General features: G+C 45.8%; 1 long non-coding RNA gene across 1 annotated transcript in view; it reads right to left on the reverse strand.

Moving 5' to 3' along the window:
• LOC120914193 overlaps window positions 1–21,578 on the reverse strand; it is a 65,479-nt gene that overhangs the window by 34,323 nt on the left and 9,578 nt on the right. Inside the window, exon 3 of the long non-coding RNA XR_005743633.1 lies at window positions 18,281–18,402. This is a non-coding gene — a long non-coding RNA (uncharacterized LOC120914193). The remainder of the gene's footprint in view (window positions 1–18,280; window positions 18,403–21,578) is intronic.

The raw sequence follows: 21,578 nt of genomic DNA on the forward strand, positions 1-21,578 counted from the left end.
ACCTGTGATTCTTGCAGCAGGAATCCAATGTATGCTGGAGTTGTCCACGGGAATGGGGCCTTGGGACTCTGAAGTTTTAAAGCTTATCTTGGGAAAGAAATTATATTTTTATAGAAATATATTAAACCGCAACATTTTTTAAATTGGGTCCTAGCAGCTTTCAGCCATAATGTCCTATTATGACCAGTATATTCGTACATTATGGCAGACTTACCTGGCTAGTGACCCCTTCCAGCGCTGCATCTTTAGCAATGCCATTGGTCATAGGTTCTGCCATCTTCTCCTGGTCTTCATTGCAGGTTCCTGAGTGGCTGGCTTCTGTCGGACCGGCTGCTGTACACATGGGCCGAATTTCAGCCAGTTTCTATTGAACCGGCCGATCCCGCCCACTATTCAGCCAGTGTATACGAACCTTAAAGTGGTTGTAAAGTCTTAAGGTTTTCACCTTAATGCCTTCTATGCTTTAAAGTGATACTAAAGATTCCTTTTTTATTTTTTAAAATAACAAACATGTTATACTTACCTCCACTGTGCAGCTCATTTTGCACAGAGTGGTCCCAAACTTCCTCTTCAGGGGTCCCTTAGCGGCTTCCATGGCTCCTCCCCGCATTAGATAACCCCCTTGTAGAAGCGCTCTCCCCAGGGGGTTATCTTGCGTGCACGCTCCTGAGTCATGCACTCTGTGTCTGTATGACTCGGCCCCTCCCCCACGTCATTGGATTTGATTGACAGCAGCGGAAGCCAATGGCTGCGCTGCTATCAATCTATCCAATCAAAGCCGGGACTCTGTGGAGAGGAGGACAGCGGGGAAGCGTCAAGAAAATGAACGGTCTTAGGTAAGTAAAACTGGGGGGGCCAGTGATTGCCAGGTGTTTTTTTTTTTAAATACGAACCTTTACAACTCCTTTAAGGTGAAAAATCTTCTGTGCTGCAGCTCCCCCCCAAACCTCCTTTTTCTTACCTAAGTCCGATCCGATCTAGCGATGCGCACAAGCGCAGCAGCTCCAGTCGCTTTCGCTCTCTTCATTGGACAGATTGATAGTAGCAGAAGCCATTTTTAATAAAAAGCTGTGACGCGGGGGCGGGGCTGAATCCTGCTGTCTGTGTCAATGGATGCAGCAGCGGGACTCAAGAGTGAGCCCGCACAGGTGCCCTCATGGAAAGCAGATTTCCGTGGGGACCTCAGAAGAAGAGGATCAGGGCTGCTCTGTGCAAAATTATTGCACAGAGCAGGTCAGTATAGGCATGTTTGTTATTTTTATTTAGAGAAAAGCGCGGGTTTACAAACGCTTTAAAGCTGGCCATAGATGGATTGAAATTCAGCTGGTTCAGCAGGAACTGGATGAATTTCGATCCATGTGTGGTCGCTCAGCAGGAGTCGATCTAACAATTTCTGGCGAACAGTCTTGCTGGAAATTTTTCTTGATCCGTGGCTGATCAGCATATTCTGACAGCGGAGCGTCCATGCTGTCAGAGTACAATTTCTAAGCAGGGAAGACGCCTCCACCCCCCTCGAATATGTGGGTTTAGGATTTTTTTACGTGAATGGCGAATCGTAGTATTTTACTTGTGTTGCTTTCCACTAATTTTGATCTTGCTTCCAACATTTAGCAGGGATTGCAGATTGAAGAAAACCTTCATTTGAATCAATGGAAGTGCCAATAATGTAATGTTCCTTAAGACCCGTACACACGATCGGATTTTCCGACAACAATTGTGTGATGGCGGGGTTTTTACGCTCCATCGGACAATTGTTGTCGGAATTTCCAACAACAAATGTCGGCTGTGCATGCTCTCAAATTTTCCAACAGCAAATGTGTTCCATCGGATTATAGTCTGTCGGACTAAAATCCAAAGTACAAACAGGCATGCGCCAAACCAATGATAACCATAATACAACATTAGCAAAAGTTGCCCAAAGGGTGGTGCTAAAGAGCAGAAAAAACACGTAGTTTTGTGTATGTTGGCTGAAAAAGTTCTGCTGTCTGTGTGTACAACAAGTTCACGGCTAACGCCCTTTGCACAAAATTCCATGGATTTGTCCGATGGAAATGCGATCGTGTGTACGAGGCTTAAGGCTTTTTTAGACCCAAGGCCCATGTGAACTAGGGAGGTTTTGGCTGGAGTTGGTCTTCAATAAGGATCATGGCAGACCTCCAATTCTATTACTGGTGACCATTTACTATCAGCTGAATCTCTGAGACTGAATTTTCATTATCATGATCACTAGCAAGTGGGGATTGCGGATAATGTAGGATGAATTTTAGTGATTATTTTGCTGGTGACAGAATTGTCTGTCTGGCATGGGCCACGTTGTATTTTTATAGGAATTTTGTTGAAAAGGTTACTCAGCCTCTTATTGGTCCCAGCTTTTGCTATTCTTAGGCCGCGTACACACGGTCGTTCCAAACCCATGAGAATGGTCCGACAGGCCATTTCCATCGGTTCACCGCTGAAGTGACCTGATGGTCTGATGTGCGTACACACCATCGTTCCAAAAACCGATCGGGTCAGAACGCGGTGACGTCAAACACACGACGTGCTGAATAAAACGAAGTTCAATGCTTCCAAGCATGCGTTGACTTGATTCTGAGCATGCGCGGGTTTTGAACCGATGCTTTCTGTACTAACCATCGGTTTGGACCGATCGGGCAGCGGTCCATCGGTTCGGTTTTGAAGCATGTTTTAAAATTTTGGACCGAAGGAAAACAGACCGATGGGCTATACACACCGTCGGCTTGGACCGATGAAACTGAACCTCGGTCCATTCTCATCGGTTTTGTCCGACCGTGTGTACGCTTTTAAAATGATGACGTACTTATCAGTTTATGGAATTCATTTCTATTTCATACAGTGACGTTTTTAAGTCTACTGGCCTTCTGAATTGGTGTGAGTTTGCATGGATGAGTGTGCAATTGTATTTTTTCTTTTTATATCACTTCCATTTATTATGTACAGAAGGAAATCCATTGAGGTACAATACATTGGTCATGTATTATTTATTCAATACAACACAATGTAACACTTGGTCTTAGAGGAGCACTCCCCCCAACCAAGGTTTTAGAACCTCAGGGAAAAAATTATGAAGGAGCTTACGTCTCTGGTTTATTGTGTTGAAAATCTGTGCCAAGTTTTCCCTGCCAGGCCTCTCCCCCTCCCCTCTTGTGGTGACTGGCATGGGTCATTGTCCTCATATGGCCGCTAAGAACAGAATGATCTTGGCGGCTCAGCTTAGAGGAACATCTCAACAAAAGGCTGGTAGATTAATTGGCTCCTGCCTAAATCGGCCTTATGTGTATGTATGCATGTGAAGTAGGACCTTAGATTATAGGCTCCGTGAGGGCACAATGCTGGTCATTCTCTTTGACTTTGGGCAGTTATTAGATTCCCTGGGTGGAGTTCTCCTTTAAAGCAACTCATCATTATTCATCTTCTCTTGGAAGCAGCTTTTTTTTTTTGGACCCGAGTCCTTTTAAGAAAGCCTGTTCATAGGGCAAGGCCATTATTTTTCTTCTTGACTCCATGATTTACTCTTTACAATCCTTATTACCCAGCAGCAGGGCTGGACTAATTCCAGGAGCCATGAAGGCGTGCAAAACAACTCCAGCAAAGTTTTTCTGAGAAATGGAAACTATTTTTCCGTAGAAGTGAAACAGGTCAATATTTCATGTTTGTGGATCTAGCAGATAACCCAACGCTGACCCTTTTCAGGGAGGAGCTTCAGTGCGACAGGTTTAAACTCTTGTATGACCTTTACCATTTCACCTCGGGAGAGTCCAATTCTCTCCTTTCTGTAGGCCGAAATATGAACTCTCAGCCAAGCTAAACATTAGGCCCCGTACACACTGTCCGATGAAAACGGTCCGCCAGTAGTGTCATTATACAGTATTATCAAAGTTATTTATTACTATTGGTCCAAGGTGCAGCATCTCTAAGCTGTACTGGTACATAAGAATGTTATCATTGGAAGGGCAAATACCCTTTAAAACCAGAATATCCAACCAGACCTTTGATGTGGCTGCAAGAAGCCTTTCTGTAGGTGCTTATTGTCAGGGCCGTCTTTAATGTTGATTGGACCCTGGGCAAAACATTTCTTGGGGCCCCCTCCCCATGAAATTTTGCTCTCCACCTGCTCTGAGACATACAATACATATCAGCTATACTTAAAATCAGTTTACTGTATAAGATCAGGCAGTGATTGCGATTGGTTGCCAGAGGTTACAGCATATCATTGCAACTTACTGACTGGTTGCTAGAGGTTACAGGATATGATTTCTGCTTGTTGATTGGTTGCTAGAGATTACTGTACAGTAATACTGCTCACTGATTGGTTGCTAGAGGTTACAGCATGATATACATATGAATGACGCCTTTATTTACATATAAATGTCGCCGGCATCAGATATTTACATATGAATGCTGCCGCTATTTACATATGAATGACAGTTATTTACATGTAAACACAGGATCTGCGGGTGAGTCATCTGTACACAACAATAGGGCAGACCTGGGCAGCATTGCACTTCACACTGAGCTATCAGGACACAGCAAAGGACTAAAACTTCAAGGGACTTTAAACTGGGATAGTTGGCAAGTATGAGGCAGCTGCTTTGGGCCCCACAACAATGACGGGGCCCAGGGCAGCTGTCCCTTTTGCCCTGCCTTAAAGACGGTCCTGCTCATTGTCTACCCAAATCTATTCCTCACTATAATACATAGGGGCTATTTGTAAAGTAGCAGCGGTCCAGAATTGGTACTCCATTGCCTTGTACGCTCAACATGGGAGCCTGTTCTCCTTCTGTTTCTTAGTATTTATTTGGTTATTACAAGAAGATAACATGCAAAAGTTCCGCCCACGCAGGGGCTAGCTTTGACAATTGCAACAAGGGTTGGTTTGCAAAAGAAGGCAAAGAAAAGGATCTCTCTCTCTCTCTCTCTCCCTCTCCCTCTCCCTCTCTCTCTCTCTCAAGCAGAAACCAATAGATAGTTGGGTAGGAGGGTGGTGCAAATGGAAAAAGGGTCGTGCACCCAGCAAGTGGAGAAGTAGAGAAAAGCCAGAGAAGACTAAAGGGGAAACAGGGGTCAAGAGGAGAGTCAGGAAGACATATGACAGCGACAGTTCCCAGATCTTAAGGAACTTAGCATAGGAGTTGTTGCGGATGCTGGACAGCTGGTAAGCATCAACGCTGTCAGGTGCTCTCTCACACCCTGGAAAGGAAATTATGGTTTCTTCAAGGTTTGGGCAATTGTTCTTTTGGCTGGCAGAAACAAGTAGGAAGCGAGCTTCCGCTGGCGAACGAACAGACCCAGAATAGGACAATGTAATAAGGCAAACTTGGCCTTTGGTAAGGGCAGATGGAACAGGGCGAGTGTTCACCTGCTGTTTTAACAGCACATTGGCTTAATGGTTAGCAGTTCTGTCTTCCAGCACTAGGGTCCCACTATGGCCCAGATTCTCAAAGGAGATACAACGGCGTATCTCCAGATAGGCCGTCGTATCTCTGAGTCTGAGCCGTCGTATCTATGCGCCTGATTCCTAGAATCAGTTACGCATAGATTTGTATTAGATCCGACCGGCATAAGTCTCTTACGCCGTCGGATCTTAACTGCATATTTACGCTGGCCGCTAGGGGTGTGTACGCTGATTTACGCCTAGAAATAGGTAAATCAGCTAGATACGCAAATTCACAAACGTACGCCCGGCCGACGCAGTACAGATACGCCGTTTACATTAGGCTTTTCCCGGCGTAAAGTTACCCCTGCTATATGAGGCGTACATGCGGCATACCAATGTTAAGTATGGACGTTGTTCCCGCGTCGAATTTTGAAAATGTTATGTCGTTTGCGTAAGTCGTCCGTGAATGGAGCTGGACGTCATTTACGTTCACGTCAAAACCAATACGTCCTTACGGCGTACTTTGGAGCAATGCACACTGGGATATGTCCACGGACGGCGCATGCGCCGTTCGGAAAAAGCGTCATATTTACGTGGGGTCACACAACATTTACATAACACACGCCCACATCTTCCAAATTTGAATTAGGTGGGCTTACGCCAGTCTATTTACGCTACGCCGCCGCAACTTACGGAGCAAGTGCTTTGAGAATACTGCACTTGCCCGTCTAAGTTGCGGAGGCGTAACGTAAATAGGATGCATTACGCCCGCACAAAGATACGCCGATCTACGAGAATCTGGGCCTATCTGTATGGCGTTTGTAAGTTCCCCCTGTGCTGCGTAGATTTCCCCGGGGTATGTTTTCCCACACCCCCTAGGACATGCTAGTAGATAAATTGGCCCAAGTATGTGTATGCATGTAAGGTAGGACCTTAGACTGTAAGCTCCTTGAGCATGTGAATATACAATGTGTAAATTGTCAGCACTATATAGATACCTCTAATAAATCATTTATAAATAGGGATGTAATGATATTGGCTGCCAAAAATTATCGGACGAAAATAGGATTATCAGTGCCGATAATGGGCGAAAATAAATTCATATTCATTTAAAATCATGATATTAATTAAAAGGTTGAATACAATAAAATGATTATATATATATATTATATATATATATATATATATATATATATATATATATATATATATATATATAAATAAAGAAAAAAATGTTTTTACATACCAATTCCTGAATTTTCGGTACCAAACTTTTCATTTGGGTGAACCACTATTTATAAAGCATTGAATGGATAAAGGGGGTCCTGGGAAAACAGTACACCAGTTAGCTGACTCTTTACAAATAGCCCACTTACAGTAAGACGTACTGTACACACATTCATTATGCATATTATCTATAGTGTTTTAAGTGGTATTTTCCCATATTTAGAGTGACTTTTTGTCACCTTTTATGTTGGTGGTCGGTTGGAGATTGTGGTTTTGAAGGGTCAGCTTACCATGTTCTAGTATTTCAGTTATGGATGGATGCCAGGGGTTTTGGTCACCCGATGGCTTGTATACCTCTGGATCTTCAGTGGTGATTTCCCAGGTCGATCCTCTGCACCCAGCCATTACAAAGCCAAGCCAGAGGGCTGGGAATTCAGGCGAAAAGACTTTGTCCATGAAACATTTAAGCTTGCATCTACCTAAACCTGAAACACCAGTGTGGGGTATACTGTTAGTTTATCTTTTTTTTAAGTGTATTTACATGCTTTGAGCTGTTTTTTTTTTTATCTGATAGGTTTCTGTTTAGATAAGAATTTTTTAAATATTATTTTTGTATGTGCTTATTGGTCGCTCAGATCGCAGTATTAGAGACGTGTTAGAAATGAATGTGCCTTTTTTTACTTGTGGACAATGAAAACATTTTTTTGTGTTACTTTTATTTTTCAATAAAACGACTGGATGTTTTACTAATATGCTCCTGATTTGGTTTGGTTTGCACAGATATCTTGGGTTACATGTTTTCCAACAGGTCTATTTGAAAGGCAGTCTACTTTCTCTACTGTAGGTGGCGCTTGTCCATAGTGGCATTGCAGTTGGAAAGGAAGTCAAGAGGAACATGGTTCCACTATGGTTTCCTGGATCACTGGGGGTGCTATCTGATTGGATGCTGCTGCCCCATTAGACTCTAGCAGCCATCTTGGTTTAGACAAAGCCTATTTAAAAGAACACTAAAGTAACTGTATCACTCGGCCCCGCCGTGACGTATCATTGAATGTGGCTGCGCTGCTTTCAATCCATCCAGTGTAGCCAATCAACAGCCAGGCTGGGAACCGAAGAGGATGACGGGGTCAAGCGCGGGACTTTTAAGGGGTCAGGTAAGTAAAATAGGGGCTCGGGGGGGGGGGGGGGATGGTCAGTAATGTCAAATGTTTTTTCACCTTAATGCATAGGATGCATTAAGGTGAAAAAACATTTACCTTTACAACCCCTTTAATGCACTGGCTCCCAGTCTTGGCCCGCATTTCATGCATGGGTAGTGTAGGGACAGGTCACCTGTCTGGCAGGGACAGTGATTAGTGGCAGGGAGAGGTTCCAGACGAGTAGGGAAAGCACAGAAAGACGCCATTCTTCCTGGAAACCTCCTCATTTTGGGTACAGACTGGCCAGGCTGCATTCAAGACACATCTGAGACCTGCTCCACTACACACCGCTGTTGTATGCTGTGAGTGTTCCCGGCCAGGTGCCTTCCGGTCGGAATGTTGTGAATTACTGAAATATGCAGTCATACAAGTTCTGTTCTCTGCATTGTGACACTATGCATCCGCTTTGTTCGGGTCTTCGGCCAGCCGGCGGAGGTGCCAGCTGGTTGCTTGGGCCTCCTGGTGGGACGCATTGCTTGTTATTACAATAAAGCTGACCGTCGACTCTAAAGAACAGCTGCACGCATCACACAGGTAAAACCCCTTGAAGCAATATCAGTAATATCGGGTATGTATGTGCCCAATACCGATACTATAACACCGAAAAGTGAATTTTGGCCGCCGATAATTGGTCGATCCCTAATCTAGAGAGTTTTTGGATTTCCTAAAGTCTAACTTCTGGGGTCGATGCAAGATTTTGCGAAACACGTCGGGACTCCACTGCTGCCATGCACATTTCGATTTTGATGTTCTTTTTATCTACTCAACTGTAATGCCGCATACACACCATCACTTTATGTGATGAAAAAAAACGACATTTTCTGTGAAGTAAAAAATGACGTTTTTGAAACTTCAATTTTCAAAGACGAAGTTGCATACACACCATCGTTTTTCTCACAATATTCTAGCAAAGCGAGGTTACGTTCCACCACGTTTTTCCATTGAAGCTTGCTTCATAAGTAGCTTCTGGGCATGCGCGGGTGAAAAAACTTCGTTTTAAACAACGTTTTTGCTACACACGGTCAATTTCTGTGAAGTAAAAGTTGACGTTTTGAAAAACGACACATAAAATTGTAGCATGCTTAAATTTTTTTTGGTCGTTTTTTAGAAGACATAAAACTACGTTTTCCCCCACACACGGTCAATTAAAGTGACGTTTTTAAAAACGTAATTTTTTTTCATCACATAAAGTGATGGTGTGTACGGGGCATAAGTGTTTTTAACCGTTATTAAAACGTCTCATGTTTTACGGAATTACGCTATGTGCCTTCCTTTCCTCTCTGCACATTGGGTATGGTTTGATAATCTGTGAGTCATCTCCTAGCCATTGATTCCTTCCCTCGAGTGACGGCTTCATTGCATCCTGTCTGTTGGATATTCGGTTCCCTGCTGGTGCATTCTCCATTTATACATACAGCCTTATTGACCCTCTGAGCGCAGGCTCATTAGGGTTCAATACATCCGGTAAGCCTCCCCTTCTGGTGGCGGGTATTTTGTCTTTGCACGTTAAATTATTGGGAATTCGTGGTGGTCTGGAATTCTCTGCACCCAGTTTTATCCACTCATCAAGTTTTTCTACAATATTTATTTGGACTTTATATTCATTAACACTGGTCACCTGGTGTTTATATAGACATTTCCACATACATCGGCGCATATATAGGCCGGCGTAGCGCATCTCATTTCCGCTACTCCGGCTCAACTTAGAGAGGCAAGTACCGTATCCTCAGAGTATTTCCGCCCAATGTTGCGCCGACGCGACGTAAATTCCTCGGCGTAAGCCGGCGTAATTAAAAGTAGGAAGGAAGTGGACGTGTTCCATTGAAATGAGCCGTGACCCCATGCAAATGAAGGGCCGAACGAACGAGGCATGCTGCTGTTTTTTTGAGCCATGTCTGCTCCAGCTGCTAAGAAGAGGAAGTTGAATTTTTCCCCACAGGAGAAGGCAGTGATTATCAGGGCCATGGCCCAGTTTGATATCTTTCTACATGGTGCAGAGAGTGCCAATACCACCCAGGCCAGGAGGATGGAGATCCTGTCGCAGATTGCTCCACTCACATGTTCTTCTGCCTTGGCTCAAGTCCCGGCCAGCCGCCTGCCTGTTTATTTCCTTGCCTTCCCTGGCAGAGTGATCTTCCTCCGCACCCCACCCAGTAGTAGCCGGGGGCCCGGAGAGTGAGACTTGACAGGCTGTAAGGCGGGCGGCGACGGGCAGAGAGTCGCTGATTGCCGCCATTACTAGTAAAAAAAATATGTCCCCGGATTTCATTTTAAAAAATCTTGTCACCTTATAATAAAGGGTCTGGTGGATATTGGTTATGAGGAAAGGTTACGAGCACTGAACTTATTCTCTCTGGAGAAGAGACACTTGAGAGGGTATATGATTTCAATTATGAGTGAGGTGTGTTTCCGCGCCAATAAGTAAAGCTATATTATTAAATAGTTACATAAAATAAATTAACTTAGTATGCAAAGCTGCTCCTCTGTGAACAAAATATATAAATACAAATATACTGTGCAATAGATAGAAAAAGTGTGAAAGAGGGCGCTAGTAGGTGAATCGCCTATGTGAAAAATCCTAACACTTGAGACACATCGGCTAGGATGATCCCAAAATGAAGGGTGATGATACTAGATAAACACTCAATATAATAGAAATACCAATCAATCTCTAGTGTTGATATCTACAATGGATATATACACCAATAATATGTCCTTGGAAAAATGCAAAAGTGATAAAAATTGTGAAAAAAAATATAGAGAATTTGTGTTGCTTGATTAACACAATGGGGTGAATACAGTTCATAAGGCCCCGTACACACGATAGAATCCATCCGCTGAAAAATCCCAGCGAATGGGTTTCAGCGGATAGATCCTATGGTGTGTACACTCCAGCGGATCTGTTTCCGCGGATATTTATCCCCTGGGATGGATTCCAGCAGATCGAATATTTGCTGACATGCCAAACAAATCCATCTGCTGGAATCCATCCCAACGGATGGATCCGCTGGTCTGTATAGACTCACCGGATCCATCCGTCCGAAGGGATCCCCCGCATGCGTCGTAATGATTCGACGCATGCGTGGAATTCCTTATATGACAGCGTCGCGCACGTCGCCGCGTCATAATCGCAGCGACGGCGCGACACGTCATCGCCAGAGGATTTCGGCGCGGATTTCAATGCGATGGTGTGTACACTCCATCGCATGAAAATCCGCCGAAATCCTCGAGACGATTTATCCGCGGAAACGGTCCGCTGGACCGTATTCGCGGATAAATTCTCTCGTGTGTATGGGGCCTAAGAGAGATAATCTTCACAGAAAACTTCAAATGGGTGATCATGCAATCAATCCTGATGATAAAAGCAGCCTCCACCAATTAAGTTTCACCCGATGTGCTCTACAGAGGGAATGAGCTTACCAGACAGTGTTGACCACTTTAATGAAAAAGTAGGTCTGTAGGGCAGAGCAGGTTTCAGTGCCTGCACACTATACACCAAACGCTGTCACTCCCACGATACTGGTACTCATGATATCCCAGATTGTGTCCACAAAAAACGAGAAAAAGGGCTATAGTATAATACCGCTTTAATAAAATATAATTAAAACAAGCTGAATGGCCCCTTACTTGTAGAGGTGCCTGCCTGGCACTGGGAATGCAAGCGTATCGTGTCCTCGATCGCACTGAGAGCCGTAGGCTGGAGATCCAAATCGTGACTGCAGGGACCGTAAGCGGGATCAGCTGGGGAGCTGCTCGATACACGATTGGATGACGATACAGACGATTGGACATTCCGACAACAAAACCGTGGATTTGTTTCCGACGGATGTTGGCTCAAACTTGTCTTGCATACACACGGTCACACAAATGTTGACGGAAATTCCGAACGTCAAGAACGCGGTGACGTACAACACATACAACGGCACTAGTAAAGGGAAGTTCAATACCAGTCGCGTTAGTAGAAGTTTGGTGAGAGACGATTCGCGCTTTTCAGCCTCGTGCTTTTCAGTCCGTTACAGTGTGACAAATGTGCTATCTCCATTACGAACGCTAGTTTTACCAGACCGAGCGCTTCGTACTTGATTCAGAGCATGCATGGAATTTTGTGTGTCGGAATTGTCCACACACGATTGGAATTTATGAGAACGGATTTTGTTGTCGGAAAATTTGAGAACCAGCTCTCAAATTTTTGTTGTCGGAAATTCCAACAACAAATGTCCGATGGGGACTACTACACGGTCGGACTTTCCAACCAAAAGCTCCCATCGAACATTTTTTGTTGGAAATTCCGAGCGTGTGTACGTGGCATAAGAGCGGCAAGGATGCGGAATTCACTTCCACAGGCGGTGGTTTCAGCGGGGAGCATCAATAGTTTCAAGAAACTATTAGACAAGCATCTTAACAACCACAAAATACAGGGATATACAAGGTAATACTGACATATAATCACACACATAGGTACATAGGTTGGACTTGATGGACTTTTGGACTTTTAACTATGTAAAAATGCAACCCCTCCCCTCCCCTCCCACTGCCATAAGCTAAAATCCAGTGTCTGCCTATAGAGAGCGCTGGAGCCTGAAACAAATCCGGGATTTCAAATGCGCTGCCTACCCAGCATGCACCTCCTGATCTCATGCCTGCAAAGTAATGTCACTGCGCAGCGCTAATTACAGTAATAGGCAATTCCCATGGACTTCTGGGTAGATGATGGTGATATCCCCGGAGTCCATGGGAATCGCCTTGTGACCTAATCGCTTAGGTGGCCAGACCAGGAGGGGGCTGCAGGAAGAAAATGAAACATTTTTATTTAGAAAAAATAATAATATACATTTTGGCCATTTACAAAAGCATTGAGGATGGGAATGGGAATGCTTGCAGATTAAAAAAAAAATAGTGGGGACACACCCTTACATCTCTGGAGGAGGTGTGTATGGAGTCGGAGCCGCTGCCACATGCCTTGTCACTGATGCATACAATTTTGATTACACCGCCGGCAGACCACCAGATCCCGAGCTTAGGTAAATGGGAAAGGGACCTAGGCTGCCATTTTACGCCAGCTCAGACAAGTCACATACTTAGATTCACACACAAATCATCGATCTGTGAAAAGATACAGGAGACTAATTTTAAGTTACTGACAAGATGGTACAGAACCCCGGACCTGCTGCATAGACTGTTCCCGTCGTTATCGGACCTCTGTTGGAGGTGTCAGACAGATAGGGGCACTATGCTCCATATATTCTGGTCTTGCCCACACCTACAGACATACTGGGGGGAAATTAGGCGAATAACGCAAATGTTCTCGGATCGCACAGTCCCAAATGACCCGGCGTATTTTCTCCTCCACGCAAACAACACCCCAGCGCGAATATACAAGAAGTCAGTTGTCAGACACCTCCTAGACGCGGCAAAGGCATGTATACCGCTTTGTTGGAGATCTCCAAACCCACCGACGGTGGCCATGTGGCTGCGGAAGGTGGACGACATTAATACAATGGAAGACTTGATTCTGACAAAACAAGACAGGACCGAGCGATACACCCAGACGTGGAGGTTGTGGAACTCTTTTAAATACTCGGCGGAAGGCCAAGCCCTCAGAGATGACCCCTAGATGGTGACGGACAGCGAATATCGCTGACTTGGCCAAGAGACAAACTGCCAGAAAGACCTCCTGGAGGGGACCACTGGGACCTGGCGGCTGCTGGGGCTGGTGGACTCCATACTTGCGACTCTCCCCCCCCCCTTCTTTCTCTTCACTCCCTCCATCCCACCCTCCCCCTCCTTCTCCTTTTTCTCACCACTTCTCTCTCACACAACTTTTCTCAGCTCTCCTCTAGCCGCTTTTACGGCGGCACCTATACTCTACTTCATACTCCTCTCTCTACTAACTAGCGCTTAGAAAACGGAAAAAGGGAGGAACTGTGCCCGCTGTTCCTTATAGACAAATTGCTCCTCACCAGCTTTGGACCCCCGACAGAAGGTGTACGAGGCCCATGTTTCTGAGGACAAGGGGATGGGACGGGGTAAAAATTCATACGGGGTTGCCTTCACCTCATTTGGTGCCAGATAGCGTCCCAGATATACCGTCCTCCTATGTACGTATGTAGCCTTTGTCTTTTATATTGAAGATGCAATTACTGTAAAGTTTATGTTATGGTTCATGTGGACCAGTTTCCTGCTAAGTATAAATAAATATTTAAAAAAATAAAATAAAATTTGTGGAACTTTACTTTAATGTCCAGTCACAGGCTGGGGTGGGTCCTGGACAATCTGGGCTCAGAGGAAGGGGTTAAAATGATGCTAAGGTTTGGGGTTACTTTGCTGCTTCAGGGTCCAAGGAGCTGGAGTCATCAAGTCAGATATGAATTCTGTATCATATCAAAGTGTGCTAGAGACCAATGTGTGGCGGTCTGTCTGAAAAGTGAAGTTAGATCAGACATGGATCTTCACAAAGAAATGGCTTGAAAAGAAGGAATAGAGGGCTATAGGCTGGCCTGTTTTGAATCCCAATGAAATATTGTGGGGGGATTTAAAAAGGAAAATTAATGCAAGGAAATCCACAAACATTGAGGAACTGAAGGACATTTGCATGGAGGAATGGTTAAAGCGGAGGTCCGCCTAAAAGAAATAAATGTTAAAAGCCAGCAGCTACAAATACTGCAGCTGCTGACTTTTAATAAATGGACACTTAGGCCGCGTACACACGGTCGGTCCAAACCGATGAAACCGGACTGAAGTTCAGATTCATCGGTCCAAACCGACCATGTGTACGGCCCATCGGTCTGTTGTCCTTCGGTCCAAAAAAAGAGAACTTGCTTTAAAATCAAACCGATGGACGGCTGACCGATAGGTCAAAACCGATGTATCGGTTCAAAACCTGCGCATGCTCAGAATCAAGTCGACGCATGCTTGGAAGCATTGAACTTCGTTTTTTTCAACACGTCGTGTGTTTTACGTCACCGCGTTCTGACCCGATCGGTTTTGGAAACGATGGTGTGTACGCATATCAGGCCATCAGTCTGCTTCAGCGGTGAACCGATGAAAACTGTCCGTCGGATCATTCTCACCGGGTGCCCGCGATGTCGGCAGCCGAAGCCGAGCAATCGCTCGGCTGACCCCCGCCGCCATCCTCAGTGAGGGAATCAGGAAGTGAAGCATTGTGGCTTCACTTCCCGGTTCCCTACTGTGCATGCGCGAACCACGCTGCGCGTCTTCACTGGTCCCCGCTGTCTCCTGGGACCTGTGTGTTTCCCAAAAGACGGCGGGGGACAGGGGATGGGGGGGAAGGGCCCAGAAGTGGGTGCAAATACCTGTATTATACAGGTATCTGCACCCCCCTCCCCTGAAGGGTGCCAAATGTGACACCGGAGGGGGGAAGGGTTCCGAAAAGCGGAGGTTCATTTTTTGTGATATGATATCATTTAAAACTGTGGGCAGTTGTGCAAAGCACTTACAATAAGTAATTTCCCCTAAAAGGGGCAATACTAGTTTCTGAGGCTAAGGGTGTGTTTACTTTTCCACAGTACATCTATTATGTTAACAAAATGAATAAAAAGGCAAATTTTCTTTGTGTTTTTATACAAGTATGTTGGTTTTATCTGTAGCGCTACCCCCGCAGGAGCCGCTGGTTTGTTTTTGGGATCGGCCTATTGAGTTACCTTGATATGGCCCAGGGGTGTAATGGTAGAGACAAATAGTGAGCGAAGGTCCAGATAGTGAATAAAAGGGTTTTTCCAATGCTTTATTTTCCAGGCCAACATCAACATAAATTGGGAAGGACGAGGTTGATGAATAGAGAGAAAGAGAACCTTGCAGTATCAGGCCTGGATATTAAATGGAGCAGTCAGTACTGCTCTGTATAGTACCAATTTGTAACTCGTCGCCACTCCAACTGAGTGGGTAAAGTGCCCCCGGACAGACCTCTTTCCATAAGCCTGGCAGCCAAGACGTTACTTAGGGTTTCTGGGAGGAACAGGCCTCTCTCACAGGCCTGGCTCTAGGGCCTCCGCAACATGCCAATTACAATAACTGAGCTAGATAGATAATTGGAGAGAATCCCCCCAGTAGATTTCTGCATCGGTCACCAGATGACAGCAAACATACCTGTCAGTACTCTGGTCACCGGATCCCCAATTGGTTTGTTCAGGCTCTGTTGGACAACCTGCCTCCGGGTTCTCCTCAAACCGACTCCCCAACCCAGCCTGGGATCTTCTTCAATAGAACCGGGAACCTAGTGAGTCACTGGGGTCCCCTTGTACCTCCGGATGAGGTTCCAAGTAGTCTGCGAGTTCGGCCAGGTGGGCCACGCCGGCAGGGTCCATGGATGCGCGCACCCTGAAGGTGGATGCCGCACCTGGAACGTAGACCCCGCGAAAATTTTAGAACACATGACACCTGTCACAGATATACCCCTCCCCAGCATGTGTTGCGAGGGAAAAGCTCCTCTAATTGGCTGCTGAGGAAAACTCACTCTGCCAGAACCCCACTGGTGCCAACTGCTGGCCAGGGATGGTAACGCATCCCTGGAGCACAGACTGACCCAGTGGACCTTTCTGGAATGACAGAGGTCACAATTTAAAATAAATTGTGAATGGGAGAAAAATAACTCTCCCATTCCCCACTAACTTTAGCATAGTGCCCATACTGAAAGTAAGGGGGCGCTACATATCTGTAGGCATTGTCTAAATGATGTTGGGGGAGGACCATGTGAGATCTCAGGCTGTGGCGTGATTGTTTGCTTGTTCAGATATGTTGAAATAGTTAACAATTTCCATGGCAATGTTCGTGTTCTACAGATAAAGGTACATTTTCTCATTACTGTATTTCTGATACTTCTTTCATTCAGTATGAATATGTTTTGACAACTGGAAAAAAAATAAACTGCCACTTATACCCACCAGGTGGCAGTGCAGGTCCCCTGAATGAAATGCTATACTTACTGTATAAAAGTAGTTTCCAGCCTCATTACATAATGTAAAATAGAACCTCTGCTACCGCTAATGCATGTTATCCCAAAAAACCCTAATGTGCGTTCCTTGATTGGCTGTTCTCTAAAACTGGAACATTTTCTCTACTGCCACCTAAATGTATGCAGACATTTTTAAGTACCTTTTTTTTTTTTTTTTTACAGTTTCCTCCAAACAGCAGTTTATAATGGGGCTAATGTGCAGCATTTGTGAACCAAGCATTTGGCTTGCAATTGCAGGGTGGCCCATTGACTTTAATGGCCTAGTTTGACTGGCAGTGCCACCTGTCAACTTGGCATGTCGTGTAAAATTTGCAGCGGCCATAACACGAAGCATTCAGGGATACTGCATGTGACCAGCCTTCTCTAGCCGTTATTTAGTCTTTAGGTGGGCGGCTGTGGGGCGGTAAAACAGTGGCTTAGCCATTTGTTTTTACCCCCCTGGCCTCTCATGTGATAAAGGCCTAATAGTGTATGGTCCTGAAGCTTCACACACATCCAGAACAAAGCACACCTACTGTGTTATACCAGATTGCAAACCCAAGTGGCCTCAACGCTTACAGATGTCTTTCATCGACCGGCATTGGATCTAGGGAGCCCACGTGTCCCGGATTGCCCGGGACTGTCCCGCAATAGACATGTCTGTCCCGGGTCCCGGGCACCTTCATTCTGGGACAATACAATGTCCCGGAATGAAATAGAGGACACAGCCACCCCCTACTAACTAATAACTACATTTCGGGAACTGGTTGCCAGGGCCGGCGCTGCCTGGCATCTTGCAACCAGTGACAATTTACTCTCAGACAGTGAGGTCAGGAGCGAGGCCTGCGCCTAGTGCAGCACTGCTGTCCCCACCCACCTCAGCACCTCCTCCATCTCTGGCACCCAGCGGCAAGCAGCAGGGACTGGTATGATCTTCACTCTCCAGATAGTGACGCCACTCCTTTCCTTCTACACACGTGGCTCATGCAGAGGGAGTGACAACAGCACTGCATCTGGTGGCAGGCTATGGGTGGCAGGTGACACTGCATCTGGTGGCAGGCTATGGGTGGCAGGTGACACTGCATCTGGTGGCAGGCTATGGGTGGCACTCAGGTGGCACTGCATCTGGTGGCAAGTGGCACATTCACCTGACAAATTCCCCATCAACCCCCGAGACTACATTACCCCCTGCCCTCCCTCATCTTTTTTTGGGGGAAGGTGAGAGAGGGGGGGGTGTCCCTGAATGGCAGTTTGGAAATGTGGTCACCCTAATTGGATCATACACTGCTAGCTGTTATCAATAGGCTTGATCACTCACATTAATCATGACACACAGAGCATTGAAATCATTACCAAACCATAGCATGGCGACTGGCATTCCAAGGTCGTCAACAATGGCAGTCTCCATTCATCCCACATGACAGCTCTCCTTTAAAACTGTCATTGCTGGCCTCCTGAAAATGCAAACTGCCTGGCTGCCTCTGACTGTAAATACTTTGAGACACTAACCTGGAACAAGTGGCGGTGCAGAGCTCCTCCCACTGTAGCTGTCACAAGCAACGGCTGCCGTGTTTTTCTGCACTTCTCACCCAGAAGCACTGCGAAAAGCCTTCTAAATGCTGCTGATCAACCTGAAATCAAGTAAACCATTAGCACAAATACAAAGTTGGAGGCGAGGACAGAGTAGGAGCGGGGAACCTACAGCTTGTGGGAGACACTCATGGGCAGGGCCATCTTAATAGCATCATGGGCCCCTGGGCAAAGTAATGCTCTGGGGCCCCTACAATGGAGACAGTGCAGGTAAACAGACATCAAGTAGGTAGGAGGCGGACAAGCAGAGTTTGCCCTTTTGGGTGGAGCTCCGCATTAACTACATGAACAATCATTCTGTACATCAAAGAAACAGTGGGAAAATACTAAATACATAAAGTAACAAAGCTGTCCTGTACATATAATATATCTGCTAGAATGATGCCTCCCCAGCACTATTGCCCCTCTACACCCCAGATATAACCCCAGCACTCCAATTTTGGGCCAGCGTGGATTCAAGGACAAGCTGCTTTGAGGAAAGTGCAGGGCCCCCATCATAGGTGTGCGCAGCCTACTGCATTAGGGTGTGCACCCCAAAGTTCAAACACATATGTCTGTGTGTATATATGTGCAGTAGGGCAATGGACGATGTCAGTAGGGTAGTGGATGATGCCATTAGGGCAGTAGACAATGTCAGTAGGGCAGTAGACAATGTCAGTAGGGCAGTAGACGATGCCATTAGGGCAGTAGACAATGTTAGTAGGGCAGTGGATAATGTCAGTAGGGCAGTGGACGATGCCATTAGGGCAGTAGACAATGTTAGTAGGGCAGTAGACAATGTCAGTAGGGCAGTGGATAATGTCAGTAGGGCAGTGGACGATGCCATTAGGGCAGTAGACAATGTTAGTAGGGCAGTAGACAATGTCAGTAGGGCAGTGGATAATGTCAGTAGGGCAGTGGATAATGTCAGTAGGGCAGTGGACGATGCCAGTAGGGCAGTGGATAATGTCAGTAGGGCAGTGGACGATGCCAGTAGGGCAGTGGATAATGTCAGTAGGGCAGTGGACGATGCCATTAGGGCAGTAGACAATGTTAGTAGGGCAGTAGACAATGTCAGTAGGGCAGTGGATAATGTCAGTAGGGCAGTGGACGATGCCATTAGGGCAGTAGACAATGTTAGTAGGGCAGTAGACAATGTCAGTAGGGCAGTGGATAATGTCAGTAGGGCAGTGGACGATGCCATTAGGGCAGTAGACAATGTTAGTAGGGCAGTAGACAATGTCAGTAGGGCAGTGGATAATGTCAGTAGGGCAGTGGATAATGTCAGTAGGGCAGTGGACGATGCCAGTAGGGCAGTGGATAATGTCAGTAGGGCAGTGGACGATGCCATTAGGGCAGTAGACAATGTTAGTAGGGCAGTAGACAATGTCAGTAGGGCAGTGGATAATGTCAGTAGGGCAGTGGATAATGTCAGTAGGGCAGTGGATAATGGCAGTAGGGCAGTGGATAATGTCAGTAGGGCAGTGGACGATGCCAGTAGGGCAGTGGACGATGTCAGTAGGGCAGTGGACGATGTCAGTAGGGCAGTGGATGGTGTCAGTAGGGCAGTGGACGATGTCAGTAGGGCAGTGGACGATGTCAGTAGGGCAGTGGACGATGTCAGTAGGGCAGGGGATAATGTCAGTAGGGCAGTGGACGATGCCAGTAGGGCAGTGGACGATGTCAGTAGGGCAGTGGACGATGTCAGTAGGGCAGTGGACGATGTCAGTAGGGCAGTGGACGATGTCAGTAGGGCAGTGGACGATGTCAGTAGGGCAGTCGATGATGCCAGTAGGGCAGAGATTGGTGTCAGTAGGGCAGTGGATGATGCCAGTAGGGCAGAGATTGGTGTCAGTAGTTTTTTTATTATAACTTTTGTCCCACTTTGAGACAGGAAAAGGGACCGAGGACAGAGCTTCCCCTGCCTCTTTCTCTTCATCCAAGCAGCAGGGGAAATCTGTACATTACAACATGATTAGGGTGTGCCCTGGCACACCCTGTGCGCACGCCTATGGCCCCCATGCAGCTGGGGCCCCTGGGCAGTGCCCAGGTGTGCCCACTCATTAAGACAGCCCTGCTCATGGGGGTGGGGGAATTTATTACAGGGCAATTACACAGAGGTATATTTGTATACAGTGGTGTGCCCTTTTATCCTCCATCCCCAGCAGGCTGCTAATTAGACAATAAAATAGCAGCAACACACTGATAAGTCAAGCCTGATTGGCCTGATCGTCTGCTAGTGCTGCTTCTCCCACTTTTGGATTGAGTGCTGCTGTGCAGGAGATGACAGGAGGCAGATATAAAGACGAATTCAGAACTTGACTTCAACTTTAAGAAAAAAATACATTTTGTTCTGGAAATGTCATATTTTTTCCTGTGGCAGAAGGATACTGTGTTCTCCATATCCCGCTTTAGGATTAAAGGATTAATGTGCCCAAAATAGAATTTTCATCCGAGGAATGCCACTTCATATTTTGGGTACAACAAGCTACATTTCTCATGAAGAAGACAAAGTAAAAGCTCAAATCAAGACACAACCTGCACGACTAATGGGATCTAGGATAGAACTGTCCGCTTTACACAATTACAGGAGCAAATGGAGGATTTTGAAGAATATTTCAAAAGGTAGACTATAACAGGAAGCATATAATAGGTACCACTGTGTTACCAATAGGTGCGCCAGTAAGTTCACAAAGCAGAAAAAATATGTATATAATAAAATAATATATAATATATAAAATGATATATAAAAATATAATATTAAAAATGATTTTTTTACTGATAAAACAAAATCCCTATAATCCCAATACTAAAACAGGTCCTGCTTGTCCTTATAAAGACTGGGCCGGATTCAGATACCTGCGCGTATCTGTCCGGCCGGCGTAACGTATCTCCGATACGTTACGCCGCTCTAACTTTGGGCGCGAGTTCTTTATTCAGAAAGAATATGCGCCCTTAGTTACGGCGGCGTAACGTATGTGTTGCGGCGTAAGGCCGCGTAATTCAAATGGGGATGTAGGGGGCGTTTTTTATTTAAATTTGTGTTGACCCCGCATTTTTTACGTTTTATTTGAACGGCGCATGCGCCGTCTGTAAAATATCCCAGTGCGCTGCAAGGACGTCATTGCTTTCATCGTGAACGTAAATTACGTCCAGTCGTATTCGGGAACGACTTATGCAAACAACGTAAAATTTCAAAACTCGGCGCGGGAACAACGACCATACTTAACATTAGCTA

Source organism: Rana temporaria, chromosome 9 (genome assembly GCF_905171775.1).
Source record: "Rana temporaria chromosome 9, aRanTem1.1, whole genome shotgun sequence".
NCBI classification, from domain to species: Eukaryota; Metazoa; Chordata; class Amphibia; order Anura; family Ranidae; genus Rana; species Rana temporaria.